This window comes from Spermophilus citellus (assembly GCF_964194105.1).
Source record: "Spermophilus citellus genome assembly, chromosome: 2".
Taxonomy (NCBI): Eukaryota; Metazoa; Chordata; class Mammalia; order Rodentia; family Sciuridae; genus Spermophilus; species Spermophilus citellus.
In genome coordinates this window covers 191,628,710-191,653,873 of record NC_138183.1, presented here as the reverse complement: position 1 = coordinate 191,653,873, position 25,164 = coordinate 191,628,710, and the positions used below count along the sequence as shown (strand labels likewise).

The 25,164-nt window shown below is 49.5% G+C and overlaps 1 long non-coding RNA gene and 1 pseudogene across 2 annotated transcripts in view; one reads left to right on the top strand and one right to left on the bottom strand.

Annotated features, from left to right (window-relative positions):
* The window catches only part of LOC308630434, a 244,593-nt gene that overhangs the window by 208,612 nt on the left and 10,817 nt on the right, over positions 1-25,164 (bottom strand). The window contains exons 2-3 of the long non-coding RNA XR_014017943.1: positions 23,918-23,992; positions 22,970-23,113 (exon numbers count right to left, since the gene is read on the bottom strand). This is a non-coding gene — a long non-coding RNA (uncharacterized lncRNA). The remainder of the gene's footprint in view (positions 1-22,969; positions 23,114-23,917; positions 23,993-25,164) is intronic.
* On the top strand, positions 16,312-18,301 carry LOC308634584 (RNA-binding protein Musashi homolog 2-like; annotated as a pseudogene). Its single transcript has 2 exons — positions 16,312-16,423; positions 17,522-18,301. The product of its transcript is annotated as an RNA-binding protein Musashi homolog 2-like (transcript).

Here is a 25,164-nt window from a genome sequence, read left to right as displayed (position 1 = left end):
CAGGGTCTAGGGAAGAGGAACTCTGCCAGGGTCGCTGAGCGCAGAAACTCAGGTTACTGGGAGGCAGTGGTGGATGGGGCTAGCATGGAGACCTAGTAGGGCAGAGGCCACCCGTATAGGCACTATACAATGTGGCCCTTGTCCTCCACCTGCACCACCTTCCAAAAGGGGTTCCCTGGGTGACTCTAGAATCCTTGCCAGCCTCTGGCCACTCCAGCCTCAGTTTCACCATCTACTGGGTGAAGAGCTTGAGCTGGACCCTCATAGAGGCCCTTCCAGTGCTGACAACCTGTGATTCTATGAGTCTATTAGCCAGCTGTTCCGTTCCCCAAAGAGAGGAATTGCAGAAGGCAAGCATTGGGGTGGGGGCATGATGAATGGGGAGACAGGAAGTATTTTGAGCTCCCAGGGAAAAACTGAAACACTCCCCCAACCTGGAGGATCCCTCTGTGCCCCCTAATTCTCCAGATTTCCCTCCTCAGGGCTAGCCTGAGCCAAAAGCCAGACACTTCATTCATTCATCCCACAAGGATTTATTGCTTCCCAGGAATGCACCGTGCTTCTTCTATAAATCTTAGGATGTCTGAGATGATCTAGCCAAAGTGGGTGGGTCTCCCTGCAGCAGCTGAAAGAAAGATAAGCTGCCAAACACCCAATGACCTCTTTGCCACATCAATAGAGATCTTGGACCCAAATCCAGAAAGACAGTTTTCCCAACTTACTCCATACAACTAGATTCCTAGAGAGGGGTGATCAGTGTGGGAGCAGAACTTTGAGTATAACCAGAGGAGGCATCCAGGGAGGCTGGAGTTCTGGAACCTAGAAAACAGAGAATGTTGAGGTAGCTGGGCCAGGTCAGCTGGAAGAAAAGCAAACTTAGGAGACAAGGGTGCTGCCAGCTCCAGGCTTCTGAGGGCATCTTGGGACAGAGGGTCACATGTGCTGAGACTTGAGAGCTAGAAGACCTCAGAGATTTCTGACTCAGTCTCTCCCCATGGGCTCCCTGATGGTCAAACTCTAGTCCAGCACCCACACTTCCTTTGACAGGGAGCTTCCTCCCACCTGCCATGTGTTTCCATGGTAACAAAATTTTGGCTGATAGGAAGTCCTGCCTATTTGTGGTGCCCCTCCTGTTACATCTGCACAACCTCTGTCAGATGCTGGACTGGGTGCTTCACCATCCTTTCTTCATCCAATTCCCACAACGATGAGAAATGATGTCTAATTTCTACAAATTCTGAGGCTCAGACAAGTCAGATCCCTCCCTTAAAGTCCCACAGCTAACAAAAGAGCTGGGGTTCGGTCTTGTGGTTACAAAGCCATCTACACTACAGATCATTCTCTCTCCTGCTGCCACATGGAACTTCTTGTCCTTCTCCTCGTCTGCAATGCTCTTCAGGAGCCATCACCTTTGCCTGCAACCTCCTTGTGCCTGGAATGTTCTTCCTCCACATCCAGGAGAGGAAACACTTCCTTTCTCAGTTATGTCTCTCTTCATCGCTGTTTCACACACACCCCCAGCGCCTGTGCCTACTCTGTTCTGACACACAGTAGGCGCTCTGTGTTTGCATAATCAATACATGAATGCGTCCATAAAGTCAGTCCTCAACTCAACTCTCCCCACCATGGAGTCTTCCTGCCTGCTGCCTCCAGGGTGAGGCTAGTTCTGGAGTCCTGCTCCCCACACACAAGTCCCCACACACTTCCCAGGTGGCCCTGGCACAGAAGAGGGGCTCAGAAAGGAATGTGGAACGCCAGGCAACAGTGGACCCCCGGTGAAACATCATGGTGACCCTATCTAAACCCCTGCTGTCCCGGGAGAGGAAGCTGAGGCCCAGAGAGGAAAGAGATGAGAGGATGGGGATCCAAGCACTAAGTTACCATCCCATTAGATGTCCTGACCAAAGAAAGAAGGAGGCCGACAGGACAAAGAGGAGGCCCATGGAGGCCCAAGGTACCCCACTCAAGGCTCAAGTCAGCTCAAGTCAGCTGCCTCTGGGGCCCAGGAGGGGTGAGCTGGGGGTCAGGGGGCGTTATTGAAGCCTCTGCCTCCCCACAGAGGCCTCTCATTTTCCAGGCCATGGGCCTGCTCCTGCACTGCTGGAGGCTGGAGGAAGGCCCCTGTGGATGTTGCGTGTAAGCCTGAGGTTCAAAGGCTGCCTGCAGCAGGCGCCAGCCCTCAGCTTCCGCCATAAATTTACAACCCCCAAAAAAGGCCTGCCTGCTGGGGCGGGGGAGGGGCTCCATGGCCAGCCAGCAGGCCCTACAGAGTCCACGACTTGTTGGAAAATCTGAGACAAAGTGGTTCATCCATGCTGGGGAAAGGCTGGGCGCTCAGGGAAACGGGGCCTGCCCACAAGGGCCTCACAGGACGACACTGCTCGCACCCCAATCCACCAGGCCACTCCTGTAGACCACAGCCAGGACCCCAAAGTGAATGTGGGAGCAACAGAGGTCTACCAGGACACACCGAGGTGGTGATCAGTGATTTCGGGATTACCCCAGGAGAAAACAGCCCTAGGGAATGCCAGGGCAGCGAGCAGGCCAGGGCCACCTGAGACCTTCTCAGTCTTCCTCAGTTTCCTGCTCTCAGAAGCTGGCACCTACACTGGCCTCTAGTACGTGAGGCAGGACACCCCAGAAACTGCTTTTGAATCAGTGGTCCGTGCAGCCGAGTGATCCCCTGTCTGGGTGAGTACATAGCTCCCAGGAGGAGAGCTAACAGGCAGTGCTCACCCAACCTCCCTTGATACCATCTCTGTGCCAAGCCCAGGCCTGACCTGAGGCCCTAGGACTATCAGATGTGCCCAGGGCCTTCCTGGTAGTTTCCTGGTGAGATAGACCCTGGGAGAGACCCCACCAGAATGTTAAATGCAGGCATAGGGACAAAATCAGGTGACCTTAAGGGAAAGTGGGTAAAGGAGACCTGGGCAGGAACCAGTATGTGCAAAGGCCCAGACAGCACACCCAGCAGGGAACAGGTGGGTTCTGCACAGTAAGGTAAAGAGTGGAGTTGGGGGGGGGGGGGAGAAGAGAAACAGGAAATAAAGCAGAAGAGGCAGGCAAGGTTGGGTTGGCAAGGGCTTTGTGGGCCAAGTGAAGGAGCTAGGCAGTCCCCTGAGCTCAGCAGGATTCAAGGCCATCCCTCACCCACACAGCTGGTTGTGGCAGAACCAAACCAACACCCAGGTGCCCAGCTCTCTCACTCACTACAAAGAGCCGTGTGTCCCCCGGCCTGGGATCATGAGGCACCAAGATCTGCCCATGCACAGGCTGAGGTCATCCTCCACCCCATGATCTTTTCAAGGTCCCCTTTCTGGGGCCTTGGGAATCTCATCCTTGGCCAGACCTGCCAGTCTTCTCTAGCCAGAAGTCAGCTTCCTGAAGTCTTTATTTAATTAGGCTCGTTTTCTCCTGTGTTTCAGGCTAAAAACAAAAACAAAACAACAATCTTGACCTCTCACTCTGATGCTTGGAACTGATTTTCCCACCAGGTAGAAAGCAGCCCCCACACCCATTTCTCTACCGTTATCCGGAACTCCCAGCGTGGGCCAGGCCTGGGGGCCAAAGTGCGGTGGGTCAGGCCTGCCCCACTGCTGCCTGGGGAGGACTGGAGCACAGAGTCCGTATAAATTAATTTAATTGGGCCCTATTATCACTTTGCTCCGGGCCTGCAAGTCTAATCTAGCGTTGAAGTAATTCATTGGGTGTGAAGTGTCCTGGAGCCAAGACTTCCCCCTGCTCACGGAACAAACCTCTCCACACTTGGCCCCGGCCCTGGGCCACTGCAGCCTGGCTCAGTGGAGGGGCCATGCGGGGAGCAGGGCGGGCAGGGGAGGCCTTAAAATAGCTCTTGCCTTGGCTGCCTCCCCTGGCTTTCCCAGAAGGAAGCCCCAGCCCACGCCCACCCCTCAAACACACGCTCAGCCACACAGACACATGTTGAGGACGACACTTGGGCCCTCACAGACCCAAAATACAAATGCAGAGGTCCTAGAAGACCTGGGTGAACCCCAGATTACTACGAGATTTGGGGTAAGATTTTTTTTTCTCCTTTCTGTGCCTCAGTTTGCCTTCCTTGTAAATTTTCCTGGCTTCTCTCTTTAGTATCTGTGAACTACATGACCTTTGGCAAGTTCTCTTAAGACTCAGTTTCTTCCCCAATGAAACAGGGAACCTAATAATACCTAATGGTGTTGTTGAAAGGATTCAATGAGTTAATGTGAATAACAGGATGGAACTGCGTCGGGCATACAGTAAGCACTCTGTACATGTTCCCATGTTAGTACTGTGATACTCAGATGGGATGGTGGCAGGGAGCCCTCTGTGGAACTGTAATTGTGGAGACCAAGGTGCACATTGTAGTTATAATTTCAGAAAAGCAGGAGGGAGCGGGATGGCGTGGTTCCCACGAAAGTTTTGTCCCAGGATTAGGGCACCTGAGAGCTGAGAGAATGCAAGTTGCCCAGGATGGTGTTGTTATGATTCAATTTGCATAACTTATGGTGCAATTATTCATACCCTGATGCCAAGCTCATTAAGCAATCAGGCACCCTGAACCTACTGGTTGAGCCCAAATTTGAAGGGGAGACACGGCCTCAGGGGCCCTCAGGGGTCCTAGCCCAAGGGCAGAAGCAGCACACTCAAGCATGACTTCGAGTGTGCCCATACACACCAGAAGGGCAGGTGCCACCAGGACTCCTCAGGAGAGTGAGGAACATTGGCCTCCTGAGGTTGGAGGGACTGAGGATTCACTGTGGGCCTGGCCCCTCCCTTACCAACTTACAGTGGGAAGCCTCCAGGCTCTGGGCCTGTGCCAGCCCTGGCCATCTAAGCCACAAGGCATCCTAAAGACCATTTACAAACCATGCTTCTAATTGTGTGTGTGGATGGTGATGGAACCCAGGGGTGCTTTACCTACCACTGAGCTACATCCCAGGTACTCCCTCCTCCTCCTCCTCCTTCTCTTCTTCTTCTTCTCCTTCTCCTTCTCCTTCTTCTTCTTTTGAGACAGGGTCTCTCTAAATTGTCCAGGCTGGCCTTGAAATTGTGATCCTGCCTTAGCCTCCTGCCGAGTAGCTGGGATTGGGATTATAGGCATGGGTCGCCAGACTCCTATTGTCAATATCTATTAATGGACAGGGAAAGTAAGAGCTGTCAGGTCCAATCAGGATCTCTCTCTTCTTAACAAGTACAAAAGTAAAACCAAAGCCCTCTGCCTGCTGATATCTGTTCCCTGACTCAGGGATGGTAGGAAACAGGTCTGATCTTTTTGGATGAAACTGGGGAAAATAGAAAGAACCCTGGGTTGGGAGTTAGGAGATTTAGGAGTCCCTTTGCCTCTTGGACCCTCAATCTCCCCCTCAAAGCAATGGGAGAGATCCTCCCTCCTGCTGGGCTGCTGTGCAAATTGGGGGAGGGGGCACTAGCTTACAAACCCCATGTGGGGCTTGGCACAGCATGTGAACTCAGCCCTAGGAGTGCCAAGCCAGGAGAATGCTCAATCAACCCCTTACCTCTGCAAGAAGAGGCTTCATAGAAATCAACCCCCTGCCCTCCACTTGTAACCCAAAGGAGACTCTCCCACAGGGTTGGGCAGTGGGAAATCAGGATCCCAGCCTCATTACCCAAGATGGACTCTCCCTAATTCTGGAGCCAGTGGCCGACTGAGCAGTCGGAGCTGGGGGAATGACTCTGATCCCTGTTTCTTCTTTTTCCTCAGTACCCAGGACTCAGCAGAATCCAGGCCAAAAGGTTCAGACAACATTCACATAGGGTTCTGTGGCAGGAAAAACCTCCAATACACCTCCAAGTTCAGACCTGAGATGACCTGACCAGGCCTGGGCTGGGGACTTGGAAAAGTGGTGGCTCAAACCTCGATTCAGAGGGTCTCCCTATCTTGCTCTTGCCCTCCATCCTGAGTTCTACATCCAGGTTCCCACCACCCGGCTGGATATCATGGTGCAACTCACTGCTGCTCATCTTTAAAATGGGTTAACACACTGTTCCTCCTCACAGAGCTGTGAGAACCACCACAGTGTACACAGCAGAGCTCTTGGTGGACAGTGACGGATGGCTGGGGAGTCGGGTGTTGGTTTGGCTTTATTGTTTGGCCTGTTTGATCCAGGATCCTGGGAATCACACATCCCAGCTCTGGCTCACCTTTCTTTCCCCTAAAACATGTTACATCACCCCCTGGCCCTCAGCCAGGACCTGGGCTGTGTCCCTGGAGGGGATGGGGCCTGGGATGCCAAGCAAGGACGGTTCTGATGCTGTGAAGTTCCCGCAGGAGGCCCAAGAGCTTCCCTCCTCCAGATTGTGTTCCTGGAGGCAGCCTCTGCAATGGCCCTCCAAGCGCCCCTGGTGGCTCCCTGGACCAGCCCCCTCCACTGGCCCTTCAATCCTCCTGTGCACAGTGCTGGACTGCTGAGTTCTTTGCAGCACCCCTCAGACACTGGTCCCCAACTGCCTCATGGTTCCCCAACGTAAAGCAGGTGCCAAGGAAGGAGAGGACACCTTGAACTTTCCAGCACTGTGAACCGAATAAATTTCTGCTCATTGTAAATTACCTAGTCTAAATGGATGGAGCTGGAGGATGTAACACTAAGTGAAATTAGTCAGTCCCAGAAAACCAAATGTCGAATCGTTTCTCTGATTTAAGGATGCTGATCCATAATATGCTGCGGGAGAGGGGGGGAGGGGGAGGATGGGAGGATTAAATGAACTCTAGATAGGACAAAGGGGAAAAAGGGGAGGGAGGGGAAGGGAGGGGGCAGAGGGTTAGGAAAGACCGTGGAATGTGATGGTCGCCATTACCCCAAGTACATGTATGAAGACACGAATGGTGTGACTCTACTTTGTGTACAACCAGAGACATGGAAAATTGTGTTTTATATGTGTAATGTGAATTGTAATGCATTCTGTTGTCATATATAACAAATTAAAATGAAAAAAAAAACAGACTGGAAAAAGAATAAAGTCTGTATCTATAGATCTAATAAAAAAAATAAAATAAATTACCTTTTGTTACAGCGACGCCAAATAGACCAAGACACCATGTACGGGTGGTGCCACATACCTCACATGTGCTGGGCTTTCCTCGTCCCTCTTCAGGAATGACGTGCTAGAAGTACCTTAGCCTCAGTTGTTAGTCTCTTGGTGGGTGGGGGCGTTTAGCTCTGTTGAGGAAAATTGCCTTGCTCAAGATCACTCTTCATCTAGGGACCAGGAGACTTGTGGACAGGGGCAGCCCAGACTTCTCACCCCAAATTGAGACAACTCTGAGTCTCATCCCAGTTCTAGAGCCCCCCATGGGGCCAGCTGAGGCCTCCATGAGATCACACCTCAGCTCAGCTTCTCCCCCGGCTCGGTCCTACTTGCTCCCCTTCCCTTTTAGAGTGGACAACTCCAGGAGCAGTCTGGACACAACCTGCGCGTGCCAATCTCCATTGCAGAGGAAGCTGCCTGTGACTGAGGCTGCGTGAGGAGTGGTAGGTGCTGGTCCCCACTTATACTTATCCACTTGGTGTTTCTTTGGCTCCCCGACTAGATTCCAAGCTCCAGGAGGCAAGGACCATGTTTGCTTTTTTTTTTTTTAATCACTGTAGCACTAAGCCTGGTGTACCGTCCATGTTTGATAAATATGGGCAGAAAGGGCAGAAGTTCAGGTGACCTTGGTGGGGGAGGGGCAGCTGAGAGCACACAGGGTGATTCAGGGTCAAGGAAAACAGGACCAAGGAATTAAGGTTTAGACTGAGCCAATGTGAGGGAAGAGACAGGCCAGCAGTGGTGGCCATGCAGTGGTGAGGGGGAGGGCAGGAAGACATATTCTTCCAGGAAAAGACTCAAAGAAGTGAAAGAAGACTGAGTGTGAAGCCCACCGAGGCATGAGATGAGGCAAAGAGGTGGGCCCAGCTGGACACTGACCGGCAGAGTATGGTTTTCACCTGAGGGCAATGGGGAGACTGGAAGAGTTTACAAAGTAGAGAGAGAGAGACACAGTGAGGTGTGCATTTTGGAAAGACATTTCTCTGCCACATGGAGGACTGGAGACCAGTCAGGCAACAGTCATGACCTAGGTGACGTGGGTGGTGTGATGGAGAGAGGGGCACATGGCAGGGGCCTACTGGGGGCAGTATCTTCAGACTTTACTTCCTGCTTGTTGGTCTCAGGGTGAGAGAGAGGAGGGAGGAGTCAGGAAGGATGCCTAGATTTTAGGCCAGGACCTAGGATGGGGTCTTTTACTGACCTGGAGAAACCTTAAATAGAAGCAGGTGGAGAGGGGCCCGGGGCACAGCTAAGGTGTTCAGGTTTGAGGAGCAAAGGGTTTCAAGGGATAAAGTCCAGACATCTGTGAAACAAACAAACAAATATTCAGGCTGGGACAGAAATGTGAGAGCAACTTAGAGACGGACGGTGAGTCTCTGAGGGAAGGGCCCTACAGAGGCTGCTCTGCAGTTCCACATAGCCTATACCTGGCACAGAGACCATGCTGGGTCAGTGTGGTTGGGTGGGCAGAGGGATGACTGGATAGGTAAGTGGATGGGTGGGCGGGTGGATGGATAAATGACAAATAGATGCATTCCTCCCTGTAGAGCTTCAGGCTCCCCGAGGGTGAAGGTTGGACCCTTTCTTTATGCTCACAACCTGTCCTGGGCCTCAAACACAGCCACTACACAGGATGCCACTGTAGCCACGACCCTCACTGTGAGGAGGAGGATGGAGAGAGTGAGGAGGAAATGGGAGGAACAGGGAATAGACACTGCCCTCCACTAACGGGCAGGGAGCTGAGGTACCATTTTCCAGAATGATGTGGCCGAGGCCAGCTCGCAGCCTAGCAATGCCAAGAGCCTCTTCATCCCTACAAGTACCTCTAAGGATCGCCGGGCCACAGTTATGTCCCTGACACACAGAGGCCTGCAGGAAATCACCCGCTTGCCCAAATTCATACCCTCAGTCAGGACTAGGTATTAAAATAAATGGGTGTGGGGGCTGGTGTTGTGGCTCAGTGGTAGCGCGCTTGCCTAGCAAGCATGAGGCACTGGGTTCGATCCTCAGTACCACATACAATCAAATAAAGGTATTGTGTCCACTACAACTAAAAAAAAAAAAAAAATGGGTTTGGAGTTTTAAGCGTTGACTTCACATTTCCAGCTGGGGCTCTGGTCACTGAGCCCTCACGGGTGGTCTGGCCTCTCCCCCTGTGGGTCCCGCTTTCCTCACTGACCAGATGAGGTTGGAGATGCCAGCCCTCTGGAGCATGGGGGGGCTGGGCAAGCTGTGGCACAGGCTGGGTGACCTGCAGAGCATTTCAGACACTTTCCATTTCTGTGGGTGGATTGCAGGCCCTGCCCCCAGCCGGCCCCCCGCAGGCTCTGGCTGATGTCAGTGGGTCTGTGGGCCAAGCAGGCTTGCTTGGGGCAAGAGATCAGCTGAGACAGAGGTTTGTGAGATGAGGCCATGAGAAGCAGCTCGGAGCTATGGCAACTTAATGGGCTCTTCCTCCGCCTTCCTGGGGAGGGGGACTTAAGCTGAGGGGACAGAACAGGGAGGCAGTTTTATGCTGAGCATCTGTCTATGTTCTAGTCCAGCCCATATTCCCGATTCTCAGGGGCAGTGGGAGGACCCATTACTTAAACCACAGCTGGGGCATTTGAAACCAGGGGGGACAGGGCTTTGGCCCATGGAACCCAGTTGGCTGGTGGCAGAACTGAGGCCCAAAGTTTGCACAACAGGGATAATAACTCAGGCCCTTTCTTTTCTTTCCTTCTCTCTGTTTCTGTCTCTGTGTCTTCAACCTTCCTTCCTGGCCCTGTCAGGGAGCTCAGACACAGAGAGGAGTCAGAGGAGCCCGTGCCCTCAGGAACTCCGGGTCTAATGGGGAAACAAACACAGAACTAGTCAATGACAACACGGAACCTGTGCGACAGCAATCCACAAGGACCAGGGGAGCTCAGAGGGAGGCCCCCTCCAGGCTCAGGTGCAAAACAGCTTCCTGGGGAGGCTGAGCCTGCAGAAGGGGGCTTCTGGGGCTGTATTCCCACTGGGCAGGGAGCAGAGGTATGAGGGTCACGCACCAGGGCAAGGCACAGGAACCCACCGAGGGGACACTCCATGCTGATTCCGCCTCCCCACCAAAATCCAGAGTCCTTGTTCCTCTCCTCAGACTTGCTTTGCCTACCCTCGATAGCCGGGGGTTAGAGGGGGAACCACATGCCCACAAGCTGTGAGGAAAGCAGGACTCTGCCATCAGGCCCCGGGGCACATTCTCTCTGGCCCAGTAGCCATCTGCACGTAGGACCAGCATAGCCATCTGCTCGGTAGGACCAGCACAGGACATCAAGATGGGAGGTCACCTCATCTAGTCCCTGGCCCCCAGTACCACTTCAGTCATTCAACAAACAGTGATGGGCCCCTATTATGAATGAGTTATTCCCACTATTATAGTCATTTCAAGAAAAATAATAAGTAAACAACCTTTCTCTGTACACAAGGGGGGGGGGGCAACTTGGGAATGAATGTAGTTTTGAAAAGCTACCTTCGAGGATAGATTCCCCTCCTGAGTGACTTGGCAATTTGGGGTCTCAGCTGCTCAGTGGGGATGGTGACACCTGTGCCATAGAGTGACCATGAGGGCTGGTGGAAGAGGTCCTTACATGGAGCAGAAGCACAGAGTGTGTCCCCTATGCTGAAAAGGGACGAGTGCCCTCCACTGGGCAGGGGAGGGCTGAGGCGGGGCCTGGGGAAGAGCAGGAGGCTGGGCAGAGAGGCCCGGGGCATGCTGGGACTCGCCTGGTTTCCCACTTGGGGTTGGGATGAGGCTTTACCCTCCGTCTCTGGCGGTGAATTGGTGGCACTGTCCCAGGGGCTGGTCTGACTTTTCTCACCAGGAAACCAGAGAGACCCACACAGGGCAGTAGTGACCAGAGGCCTTCATCTAGAACTGGGCAGTGGGGAGAAGAGGTCCCCCATCCTAAGACTGATGACCCAGGAAGAGCTACCTTCACAAAGTGGTGGACCCCTGGCTGCATCAAGGAGAAGCCCTGACCAGGACCCCACATGAGCCTCTGGGGAAGCCTTCCAGAGAGAGGATGACCTCACCAAGTGGTGTCACAGGACTGGTGAGTGGGTGGCTGCCGTGTTAGGTATTGCCACCAAGCAGACACCCCTCCCTTCCCCAGCCACCACCTCTATGCCAAACATTCCCCCACGCAGGGAGGCTGCAGCTAGAGGGAGTGGGGGTAGACTCAAGGTAGACTCCAGCACTGTCTGGATGGATTCAGACCAGGAAAGCTTCTGCACACTCCCTCTGAGGGATGAGGATGGAGCTGCCATTGCACTAGTATTCGCCAAAGGGCTTCCTACAGGATCTGAGCAGCGGTCTTGGAAGAACAGGAGGCAGTGGCATTGCATGGTCACTGAGTAAGTCTAGGAATGAGGAGTCCTGGGCTCTGGGCCTGGTTTGTCTTGGGTCCTGGGCAGGCACAGTCCTCCTCTGGGTCTGTTTTTCCTTCAGATCATGAGTGGCTGGGCTTTGACTCCCTCTATCTCTGACTTCTGTGTGGCTTTAGGTCTGGGCACAGGATATAGAGCGCCTGGGGGTACCTGTGGTACCTAGAGGGGCAGGAGTGGGCCAGGATCACTCAGCACGCAGAGGGTCCTCCCGTTCTTTACGCTGTGACCCAGAAGCCTGGCACTACTGCTGCAGACCTCTCATTAGCACGACCCCATCAATAAATATTTGCAGCTCGTTACCACACCCTGCCTGGCTTCTGTGGACAGCCCTGCTGTGGCTTACCCCCGACTGCTTGGCATCCTGTCTGCCAGCCACAGGGCTCCTTAGAAAGTCTTGGTATTTGGGCCCAGCCTGATCCCAGACCCTGAGTTTCCGGTCCGCCTGGGCCTTGCCTCTCCTAGATCGCACGGTCAGCCTCTTCACTGGCCTTTAGCCACTGGTCCCTGCCTCATGGCTGCCACAGAAACGCCATTGTGCTCAGATCTGTCCAGCCCCTGCCTGACTCCAGAACAGCTTGGGCTCCCCATGCTCCCAGGCAGAGAGGGAACCTCTCTTCTTCTTCTTCTCCTCCTCCTCCTCCTTCTTCTTATTCTTTTTGATGTTTATTTTTTAGTTGTAGTTGGACACAATACCTTTATTTATTTATTTTAATGTGTTGCTGAGGATCGAATCCAGCTCCTCGCACGTCCTAGGTGAGTGCTCTGCTGCTGAGCCACAACCCCAGCCCGCCCCCCCCCCCCACCCCGTGCAAACCTTATTTCTTGAGGCCTTCTGTCCCAGGTCCCCAGATAGCTTTCTGAGAGCCCCACACTATCCTTTGTCAGACCCTGTGGGAGACCTGGTCCCCACTGTCCTGTAGCCTGAGAGTGGCCTACCCAGCCAAGCCAGTGCCTTCAGTGGCAGTCTGCGGCCTTGCTGTGCCAGGTCGCCTGTGAGCCAGCTTCCACGGCTCAGTCTCTTCAACAAAACAAGGATAATAGTTCCAGCTGGACCTTGATGTGAAAGGCTGCATGTGAGAGCATCTGGCACAAAATATAGCCCAGGATAGGGGACACTCTTCTTGGTCATGATCATCCCAGACTGTGCCCATCAATTACTCATCAAAAAAGGCTGCCCCTGAGCTCCAGTGCAGGGCCAAGGCCTGGACCCAGGGGACAGTAGTAAATCAGAGGCACTCTCAGCAATCCAGCAGAGGAGACAAGTGCAGGAAGCTCAGGCACACTGTGCGCTCATGGTTGTGGGAACCCAGGAGGGACACCTAAGCCCCCATCTCAGAGGTACCTACTGAGGCATTGAGGACAGGTCAGAGTTTGACAGTAGGCCAGCACAGGGAGCAGAAGCAGGGGAGAGGCTGAGGCCAAGGACCTGGTGGACTGAGTGGCCAGGGATGCAGGGCAGATTTGCATGCTCAGCCTTGTAAGAAGAGGGGGGGCATTGTCACTGGCTGAGCAGCCCTGGGGGATGGGAAGCAGGGAAGGGTTTCAGGGGGGAGGGTGGTTGTTGAATTTGTGTGTGAAAAATCCCTGGGCTAGGCAGGGAGGGGCAGAGGCAGGTGTAAAAAAAGACCTGCTAGCTGGTCCTGTGGGGAGGCTGGAGCAGTGGTCCAGGCCTGCAGACAGCACAGCTGAGTGGGGAACAACCCCGGGGTGGCAGGAAGGCAGTGAACTGGTGAGGGTTTCAGGAGGGGGAAGGGACAGATGACCTCCCACATCTGGCAACTGGAAATCCCTCTGAGCTACTAGCCTGCCCAGGGACTCAACCCATCACGCACTAGGCCTTAGTTTCCCCACCTGTGGAACAAGAGCCCTGGAGACCCTCCCTGCTTACATGACACACCTGCGGTTCTATTAAGCAAGTGGCCTTCCCCAACCCCATCCCAGCCCTTCTCTCAGTCTCCGCACTGAGGAAAGGACCCTGGTGCCCGCCAAGCAGGATAAGGAGGCCAGCCTACCCAGGTGAGGACAGGTAGCCCCGCCTTGCAGGCTGAATGCACAGAGTTGCAGCGCCACCTACTGTCCACCTGGAAGAGGGACCAGTCCCAGGAGCCTGGATCTGACTTAAGTCCCAATAGACTGAAACATAGCAAGGGGTTCCTAGATGGGCCCATTACCCCCTGGGCTCCCCCAGGCCTTTCCAGGCCATTTACTAGACCCAGGATATTTTCTTCTCAAACGGAGTCTGACCACATCACCTTTGTTCAGAAACATCTCATGGCTCCTCATTGCCTTTGTATTCCACACTCACCACTCAGCCAGGCGTTCAAGGTCTTCCCACCAGAACCTGACCTAGGCAGCCCCATTTCCTACACAGCAAATATTGAGCTGTCCCCTAAATACTTCATATTTCTCCACCCTGATGGCTGTGCAGATGTTTTTGCCTCTGCTGGAAATACCCTTCTGTCTTCTTGGCTTAGGAAACTCCTACACAACCATCAAAGACCAATGCAGATGTCACTCCCTCCATGAAGCTTCCTTAACAGACATCGCTCCCCAAGTTCTCCACAAAGCACAGAGCCTGCCCCGAAATAGAGGTTCTATTGATCCACCACCCCTGTGTTTTCCTCTGTCTCTGCATAGGCCAGCAATGTTTGTGTACCTACCTCTTCCTCTCCCAAGGCTTGAACTCCTCAAGGGAAGGGACAATTTTTTCTCTCTGTTTCCAGACCTATGTTTCCAAGCATAGGGTCTGGTGTTGAGCAAAACAGTATTTATTAAGCATCTACTATGTGCCATTGGACTAGCTGCTTTCCTGTGCTTAATTAACCTCATTATGGTGACTCAGTTCACCTGTGTTGAACACAGGGTCCTTTACCATTTTGCTCCTGCCATGAGCTTGCTGCATGACCATGGACTCTCATCTGAGCAAAGAGAAGGGTGCAACACCACCACTGTTTTGGCTTCTTCAGATGGGATCCACCCAAATCCTGGGGCTTTGCTCACATGTCTCATCCTGTTGCTTCTAGGATGCCTGCCTCCCATGCCCTGGTGTCTTCCACAGCTGTGCCAAGCCAGGCCCTTGACAGTTTGTCTTAGATCTGCAGCTGGAACTAGTCTTCCAGGTATCTCTGCCGCCTAAAGAAACCAAGGCCCAATCCAATTACATCACAAGCTCCTCTGGAGGACAGGCCTCAGTCTGGTCTCTAGAGGCCTGTACAAGGCAATACTCCTGTGTCCCTATCAGGGTGACTCAGAGGGAAACCAGACTCCCAGGCCAGAGGGAGGAGTGTCACCACCTGGAAATGGGCACTGCTATCCTACAGTGCTCAGGGCTCCACTGGAAACTGAATGACCAAAGGCAGCATCGGGAACTTTAGAGCCTACCCTCTTGTTGTCCAGGGTATAAAGAGGTACCCTGACTTGAAGTCACTTAGAAAGTCCACAGCAGGAACCCAGGTCTTCCAATCTTTCTGTTCCTGCACTCTGTTATTTTGGTCAGAAAACTTTGGAGAAGTTTCAGGAGACACTCAAAGGATCCTAGTTTGGTTTCCAGGCTGAGCAGCTCTAGTGGAAGAAAAGCCCACTCACTGGGCACACCCCAGACACCAGGCACATGGAATCCTTTAAGGGAGGGATCATGATCCCCATTTTATATGAGAAGAAACTTTCAGTGAATGAATGACATTCTCAAGTCACAAGTCTTCCCTAGAGGTAGAATTCTCCTGTGGTCTTAGCCACTGTGACCTTAAAGGCTGACGATTGTATAATACCAGACAGCAAACAATCAAATACAAGCTTTGCCTTCTGAAACCTTTGAGGGAGGAGGAAAGGCTTCCTGAGGTGGGGGGAGGGGATGCTGAAAGAAGGATCAAAGTGGACAGTTAGGGAGGAAGGAATTTCCAGGAGGGACACATTGTGAGAAAAGGGAGCATTTAACCCTTTGTTTCCTACTCGGAAAGGCCCTCCTTCCATTCATTGTCTCATTCCTGATCCCATCTCACTCTGTCACCACTAAGGTCCTATCTATTCTACCTCTGAAATTCTCTTTCATTCAGCCCCTCTTCTCTATTCTCACCACTTATATACCCTGGCCCAGGCACCATGACCTTCGCTTTCAGACTCCTCACCCATGTTCCAGAGACCTCTCCATTCCACCTCCCACACCACGCTGGAGAGGGCTTCCTTGAAAGCAAAGAATCTGGTGTGTCCCACAGCTTGCCAGGACCCGTCCAGCACAGTAGTACAAGACCCTGCTTGGGACCCACCCTTGCCACTTTCTCCATCCCCATCTGGTGACACTTCATCTTTAACTCAATGTTTCAGTGGCACAAAATAGTTGTAATTTCCCCCAAATGTCACCCTCCCGACATGCCTATCCTGTTCCTTCTGTCCTTCATATTCTTTCATCTTTCCGAACTTATCTTAACCTTCTTCAAAAAGCCTTCCTTGCCACCTGGGTAGAGTACCGAGCCCTTCTCTAGACACCCACCGCTGATCTGTGTGGGTCCCTGGCCCCGCCCCCGGCCCGCGCAGGGGGGACGCTGACTCTCCTGCTTGTAGGGTTCTGCGCGGGCGAAGGTGGGTGGGGGCCAGAAAGCGCACTGGAAAGTCATTTTTCCGCTTCCTTCGGGCCCAGGGAATATTTATGGGCTGCTGGAGGGAAGGCAGGGGCCTCAGCTGCCCAGCGGGCGGGAAGCGCCGCGCACTCGGCTCCCCTACAGTCCCCGGCGGGAGGTCGGCGCGTGCGGAAAGCGGCCCCGAGCCGCCAGCTTTGGAGCCTGTCCGCAGCCGATTAGAAAGCGACCGCAGCCTGGAAGCCAGGAGCCCCCAGCTGTTTCCTCCAACCGCGCTGGCGGGCCGATGGAGGTGGAAAAGAGCTTGGGAAGGAGACAGGTGTGGCGCTCGCCTGAGCAGCCCTCCGGCAGCTGGGGGCGCCTCTCCTTCAGAACTGCGCGCAAGGCCCACGCCACAGGTGGGAAACTGAGGTGGTGCCCAGGCCAGATCTAGGAAGAGCGGTGCTAACTCCAGGGTACCCTCTGTTCACCGTGCCTCTAGGCACCAGTGGAGCTCGCTTATAGAGGAACACAAGAATCACAGGACAGTTGTTTAAAATGCAGATTCCCGGGCCCATCTCCCAGAAACGGGGAAGATCGGGAGTGAGACCTAACAATCAGCATTTTAAAACAAGCAGACAAAGTCACACATTGTGAAGCATTGGTGAAAAGACTGGAATGGGAAGTCTCCCTTCAAAGGATGCCCTGGATAAAATAAAGGTGGACAGGGTGGGTCAGAGAGCCTGAACTTGGAAGGACAGAAGGAACAGAGTAAGCACAGGCCCAGAGGGCGACATTTGGGGAAATTCACTTGCACTGTGGTCTTTCCTGAAACCAACTAAAATAACAGTAAGGGGATTTATCAAAATATTGGAAACAAGACACAGCCAACAAAGAATGAGTATAACTGAGTCCTAAGCAGGCAATAAAGGAAATTGAAAAGCAGCCCAGTTTACACTGTGAAACTCCCACATGTTCAGGCATTTGCTGTACCAGGTACTTCTGAAATTGGATGGATTGGGGAGGCTAAAAACAGGAAGATTGCTTGGAAATATATTTTAGAATCAGACTCCCAGGTATTTTCCCCCACCTCTCTGCAGAATGCTAATATTTCCTGTAGCAGACATACAATATGGTCCAGGCAGGAGACAGAAGGAGCTTTTCTCTGGACTAGCTCAAGAGACATGGAATGTCTCAATCAGATCTTTGTAGACAGCCCCAGTCATGTTTGCAGGGTATCAAATCTGTGATCTAGTATCCTCGTTCTTAAATACAAGCAGACAGCAAAGCATGAGTGATGATTTGAGGAAAACCTTTAATAAGAAAGAGATTAAAACAAACAGCAGGAAGAAATTAAACAAATTAGAAAAGAGTAACTTTGCAAAATCCAGAAATATTAAAAAAGAAAACTATAATTAATATCCAAAGAAATAAGATATTACACCTATGAACAAGATTAGGATGCTACAAAAAAAGAATTACTGGGAATTAAATGTACAATAACAAAATTTGAAAAGTTACAAATAATGGTTTGGGGGGCAGAGAACAGAGATCTCAGGGCTGGAATCCAGCTGCTGCTCCACTTGCTGTGGGGCCCAGTGTTTCCAGTGGGGAGGTGGGAGGGTGGGGCTCAAATATAGAGGCAAGTGGGAGCCAAGGTACCTCAGACAGTGCCAACAATTCCCAGCACGACTCTGGTAAAATGTTTATGGGTGGACTGAGCTGGCAGACCTCACCAGAAGGGTCAGAGACTATTTTAAAAATTTTGGAGAAATTAGAGAATGTCTGGTCATGAGAGACCCCACTACGAAATGCTCCAGAGGCTTTGGTTTTGACAAGTTTGCAGACCCAAGAAGTATAGATACAGGGTTAGGTCAGCCACACCATGAGTTATGTTTCAAGATGATTGACTCCAAGGTTGCATTTCTTCTTCCAGCACAATCCAAGATGTTCACAAAAACAAATATTTGTAGGTGGATTATCTGGTAATACATTAGTGGAAGATGTAAAGCAATATTTTGAGCAGTTTGGCAAATTGGAAGATATTTGATAAAATCACTAATAGGCACAGAGGGTTTGGTTTCATCACTTTTGAGAATGAAGATGTTATGGAGAAAGTCTGAGGTCGTTTTCAGGAAATCAATAATTTAATAAATTATTGATTCCTTGAAGTCAATAATTTTAAAAAAAGGTAGAACAGGGGCTGGGGATATGGCTCAAGCGGTAGCGCGCTCGCCTGGCATGCGTGTGGCCCGGGTTTGATCCTCAGCACCACATACCAACAAAGATGTTGTGTTCGCCGAAAACTAAAAAAAAAAAAAAAAAAAAATTAAAAAATTCTCTCTCTCTCTCTCTCTCTCTCTTAAAAAAAAAGGTAGAACATAAGAAAGCTCAGCCAAAGGAAGCCACATTCTCACATGGATGTGTTCATGCTTGGCATGAGAATGCTGGGCTACCCCAACTTTATAATAACCTATGGCCAAGGCTACCTGGATTCACTCCTAGCTACAGCTATTAGTTTCCAGACTATTTGCTGATTTTACAAGGTATAATTTTTATCAACTAACACTTAAGTGAGGTGTAGCAAATTGGGGTTTGGCACCATGCAGTCTGGGCTGGGAGCACTCCTGCTACTGCCAGTGCCCACTGAAACTCTGTTCCCACTGCCTGTTTGAATGAATATTCTTTTTCTCATATTTATTCTTGGAAAATACCTTATTCCTTCACTTCATGTTTTTTCTAAACTTATTTTCCAGTTCCCTTCCATTTAGCCACCAGTATGCATTGTGACTAACATCACTCTCAAATTCCCAAAATGTAATGGGGCCAAGGGAACTTCTCACAAACTTCATAGAGACTCCTGCTGGGTTGGGGGTGGGGGATCTAGGAAGAAGGTGTAAAATTGTCAAAATGATCAAACAGGTTTTTTGGGGCACTTCATGGGGTGAGCTTTTAAGTGCTGGTAGCCCAGAGGGTTGTGGCTGTGTGACGTGGAGCATCTATGTTCTCTCATGAGCACACACAGGACTCCTCTACAAAAGCATGTGAGAAATATAAACTTGAGGAGCAACTGTGAAACATTATCTGATGGTTGTTTGAAGCCAGTCTCTCAGTGGCTGTCACCATAAGAAGCATTCATCATTGAGAAGGAGCAGACAACACAGTTTCCCTGGCACCTCCATGTGTTGGCACATGGACACCAATCCATACTAGGCTTTTTCTCAACTTCATACTCTCACCTCCTTGCCCATACTGGCTCCACCAGGCTAGGAAGAGATGGGACACTGAGGACCTACCACCCAATCAGACCACTTTTCAGGGCTGGCATCCCTGATGGTCACCCCCATGATCCTTACCCCCTCTATGAAAGACTTCTTTGAAAGACTCTCAGTCTCTTGGGGTAATAGTGTTCAGCTCAGTTGGACCTGAAAGAGTCACCCCTTTGTGCTCATAGCTTGTGAGAAGTGACCCGAGTGCTTCCATTTGATGCATCCAATGTGAGAAAATCCATATTTTTGAAGGTCAGTGTCCTTGACAGCCAATATGTATAGCTTGGCTTATCTTATTAAAGATGCTTGATATAAAAATTTGTTAGACCTAGGAATTAGACCACAGATCCTGCACCTAATAGACTAAGAAGTAGGCCCAAATCTTCATCATGTCGGATTAGGCCCTGACTTCCTTAAAAAGACTCCTAAAGCACACGAAATAAAATTAAGAATCAATAAATGAGATGGATTCAAACTAAAAACCTACTTCTCGGGAAAAGAAATAAATCATTGAGGTGAAGAGAGAGCCCACAGTATGGGAGCAAGTTTTTACCACACACACACATCAGATAGAGCACTAATCTCCAGGATATATAAAGAACTCAAAAAACTTAATACCAAAAAAAAAAAAAAAAACCAAAACAAAACAAAAACAAAACCCAATCAAGGAGCTGAACAGACACTTTTCAGAAGAAGATATATAGTCAGTCAACAAATATATGAAAAAGTGTTCAACATCTGTAGTAATTAGAGAAATGCAAATCAAAACTACTCTAAGATTTCATCTTACTCCAGACAGAATGGCAGTTATCAAGAATACAAACAATAAGTGTTATAGAGGATATGGGGGGAAAGGTACATCATACATTGCTGGTGGGAGTGTGAATTGGTGCAACCACTTTGGAAAGCAGTAAGGAGATTCCTCAGAAAATTTGGAATGGAAACACCATTTGACCCAGCTATCCCACTCCTCAGTTTATACCCAAAGGACCTAAAATCAGCATACTATAGTGATACAGCCACATCTATGTTAATAGCAGCTGAATTCACAATAGTTAAACTGTGGAACCAATCTAGATGCCCAGCAATAGATGAGTAGATAAAGAAACTATGGTATGTATACACAATGGAATATTATTCAGCATTAAAGGAAAATAAAATTGTGGCATTTGCAGGTAAATGGATGGAGTTGGAGAATATTATGCTAAGCAAAGTAAGCCAATCCCAAAAAACTAAAGGCTGAATGTTTTCTCTGATTAGTGGATGCTGATCTATAATGGGGGTGTCAGGAGCATGGGAAGAATGAAGGAACTTTGGATTTACCAAAGGGTATGGTGAGGAAGGGTTCTGAGGGTAGGAAAGATGGTGGAATGAGACGGACATCAGTACCCTAGGTATATGTATGATTGCATGAATGGTGCATCTCTGCAATGCGTACAGAGAATTGAAATGTTGCGCTCCATTTGTGTATGATGAATTGAAATGCATTCTACTGTCATGTATAACTGAGTAGAACAAGTTTTAAAAATATATATAATACAAAGTTAAAAACAAACAACAAAAAAATTGGTTAGTTTCCTTTGATTTTCTCATAAGCTTTTTCATGAATTTTTAAAATTTGTATGGTTTTCCCCAACTTCTTATGTTGGTTTGCTATGAATTTCTTTGCTTAGTTGAACTTGACCTCATGCCTCAGAAACACTCCAGCCATTGTGAATTTTCTTCAACTCTGTAAATAGCTTATCTGTTCTGCTTCCTAATGACAGCACTTCCTTTAAGCAACTGAGGTAGAAAATTAAATTGTTTACCACAAACAAAATAAAAAACATGGTTGGTAGATAACTTGAGAAAATAGAGCAAAAAGGCAAAGAGAAAATAAAGAAAATTAGAAGGTAGTCAAGGGGATTCAACATTTGAATGACAGGAATTCTAGAATAAAGAATTGGAGAGCATATTGAGAACTGAAACGCATGAGTTGAAGATTTAAATGACTCATTGAGAACTCAGCACATTGTGTGAAAACAGATTCATACCAAGCCATCAAAATTTCAGAACTCTGAGAACCAAGAGAAGATCACAAAAGTTCCCAGGTAGAAAATAAAAATAAGTGGCCTTCCTAGAAAGGAGTCAGAATCAGAATGTCATTAGATTTCTCAGTAGCAAGATGGGAACTAGGAGTTGATAGGAAAATGCCCCCAAAATTCTGAGGGAAATAATTTCCATCCCAGAATTTTGTACCTGGCCAAATGATTAGCAAGGGTGAAGACAGGATATTTTCAGTCATGTAAGGTCTCTGTGCACTTTCTCGGGAAGCTACTGGAGGATGTGCCTCAGCCCAAATGAGAAAGTAAATCAAGAAAGAGGAAGGCAGGGCATCTAAGGGAAGATTCAACCAGGAGAGGCGCAGAGCAATCCTCAGGCATGGTCATGCACCAGAAGGCAACTAACGCCACCTGGAAGAGGTTGAAAAACTGGGAGAGCTCCCTTCAGGAAGATGAGACTGGTGGAAGAGCCAGAGCATGTCAACATGTTGAGAGATTTGCGTAACTGTAACTGTTATTGTTACTCAGGGAAGGAAAAGTAATCAGAATACGGCGCGGCTCAGTTGTCAGCAGCGCTGACTTGAGCTAATAATGAGAACAGTGAACGCTCTTCCAACCAAACTTGTGATGTGATGATACAGGGAGGAGGTGGGGAAACACAAAATGGACATGTGGGTATGGAAAGAGTGGTGCGGGGGTGGAGAGAGAAACTGAAAAATCAAGATGTACCAATATAAGCAAATAATTTAGAATCAAAATTAGTTGCCTCTGCAGAGTGGAAAACGGTGTGTGTTGAGGTTGGGGGAATGCTCTTTGCCAAGACAAACATTGTAGACTTTCTAAACAATGTGCATGTATAACCAATTTTTGTGTTTTTTTAATTTTGGTGTGGTATTGGGATTGAATCCAAGAGCACTTTACCACTGAGCTGTATCTCCAGCCCTTTTATATATATATATATATATATATATATATATATATATATATATATATATATATATTTTTTTTTTTTTTTTTTTTTTAATGTCAAGACAGAGTCTTTAAATTGTTCAGACTGACCTCAAACTTATGATCCTCCTGTCTCTGCCTCTAGAATCACTGGGATTATAGACATGTGCTGCCATATGTCTATAATTTAATTTTTAAATTGAGTGACAACAAGCTTCTAAACTGGGGCACTAGTGGCACGAAGGCAGTCATTTTCAATAGAAGGCCTAGCCTGACACCTCCACAATCCTGAAGGAGACGAACAGAGTGGGGGACCCTGGTGGCTGAGTAGGTGGAACACAATTCACCCATCAAGGCAAATTCAAGTGCCATGCCTTTGAGACACCTGTGGTCCCTGCAATCTCATGTAATGCTTCCTTCCCTCACCCCTTCCCCTTTCATTAATGTGATGACTATATGAATTCAACCATGGCAATTTGGTTTGGTCTCATCTCTCCCTTCCATCTATGAACTCCCCAAAGACAGTGACTTCAGCCTGGTGACACAGAGAAGCTTTTCATTGGCTGAATGTGTAAATGATGAGCACCTTCTGAGAGCACATACTTACTGAATAGGAAAATAATATTGAACAGAAAGGATCTTCTTCCTTAGAATCACCCTTTCAGGAAAAAAGCAATCAAAAGCTTTATTTCACAACATTACTCACACATTGCTTTCATCAATTTAGTTCTTGGTACGAAACAAGTCTCAATGAATGCATTTCCCTGCTTGAGGGGTGTGTCCTCCTGACCCAGCCTGCTGTGTGATTTGAACAGATCTCTTAACCTTTCAGAAGGGTTCCAGGACTTCCCTATATTTCAATAGAGAAAAGAGAGTAGAAAATAATCTCCAGGTCTGGAAGGCATGACTTGGGAATTGAGTTGGGGGAGATGGGATGTGATGATGGGGCACAAAGTATGCCTGGGAACCCACAGGTGTCCTGGGGATCTGCCCCTGGGGAGATGGGAGGGAAGAGCAAAAGCTAATGAAAAGCGGCTGCAGAGTGGCCTAGATGGAGGAATGATTCATCTCTGGAAATGTCCCACCCAGAGCCACTCTTCCTCACTGACCCTGGCTTCCAGTGTCCAGTCAAGCTGAGTCCTTCATCTGGAGGGATGTCTCTGCCAGATTCTTCCCACTCCCTGGGATGGGGTAGGCAGGGGCCCAGGCCCAGGCCTGCTTCTCTCTGGCTGGTGCCTCACTGCTTCAGGGGCTCCAGTAGAACTGCCGAATGCTCATCCTGCCCAAAATATTATTAGATCATCTAGCCTGGAAGATCCCCAAATTTTAGATTTTATGGGCTGATAAAATTTAAATAAAGAGATGATGACCAAAAAAGTTACTAACTTATTTTGCTAAGGAAAAATGTTAAAAAGAACCACCAGTTGAATGCAGTGGCACCTGTGATCCCAGCATCTTGGGAGGCTGAGGCAGGAGGATCCCAAGTTCAAGGCCACCCTAAGCTTAGTGAGACCCAATCTCAAAAAAAGAAAAAGAAAAAAGAAAATGCTGGGGATGTGGTTCAATGGTAGAGCACCCCTGAGTTTAACCCCCCAGTGCCAAACAGACAAACACCAAAGTCATTGTCTGGGGATGCAGCTCAGTGAACACTTACCTAGTATGTGTAAGCTCCTGTTCCCAGCACTGCACAAAAACGAACCAACCAACCATCACAATGTTGTGTCTTGACCTGCATGGGGGTTACACAGTGTTTGCATTGTGGAAGTGAATCAAGCTGTCCATTAATGAGCATGAGTATTCCAAGTATGTGTTACAGCTTTGTAAAAAGTTTACTTGAAAAATCATCACATACTATTGCACCATTGTTTCATCTAAGAAAAACTCATTTTCATGCCAAAATATGAAAAATGCATAATTTCAATTAAATATCAGCCTAAAAAGGACATTAGTAAATTTACTTCACATATAATAGCAAAACAAATTTCAGGAAAAAAGCAATCAAAAGCTTTATTTCACAACATTACTCACACATTGCTTTCAACAATTTAGATTCGGATGCAGAGTGGAGTCCCACATCCAGCTGGTTCTTTTTTTTTTTTTTTTTAAGAGAGAGAGAGAGAGAGAGAGAATTCCCTTCCTTTAAAATTTATCCTCCAGTTTTCAGCGGACACTACATCTTTGTTTGTATGTGGTGCTGAGGATGGAACCTGGGCCGAACACCTGTGGGTTCCCAGGCGAGCTCGCCACCGCTTGAGCCACATCCCCAGCCCATCTAGCCAGTTCTTAAACTCTATCACTGTGGTTGAGAAAATCCAGTTGCCCTTAGTTATCTTGAGGGAAGTGGAGGACACACCCAGCATAGTTCCACTGCATTTGCAATACTCTCTGACCACTGAGAGAGGCTGAGAACCGAGACTGCAGCTGCCAACCCCACTGCTACCCACACTCTCCCTACCCTTGCAGGGTCAGGCCAGGTGCAGGGGACTCAGCCATCAGGCACCCTGATTGTGCAGCACAGAGTAGTTACACCTTTATGGGAAGGGGATGCTAGAGACCAAGGACCTGGTGGCCAGGCAACCCATTTGCAAACTTAGGGACCATCTGTCAGGCTCCTTTATGTGAAAACTGGGGCCAGAGAGAGGAGTTGATATACTCAAAGTCACAGCAATTCAGTGGAGAGCTGGTGCTAGGACCTCAGCTCTGTACTCTCCCCACCCACCAGCTCTCTGGCCCTGGAAGTCACCCTCTCCAGATCCTGAAAATTGCTCACAGGTCCTGCCATGTTGCTATAAACTCTTCAGAACCCTGGCTCTGGTGGCCAGAGCTGGGCTGGTTCTGGGCTACAGGAATCAAGTTACCTGCTCAGAGAGGCCCCCTCAAAGTCAGCAGCTCTCTAGCTTG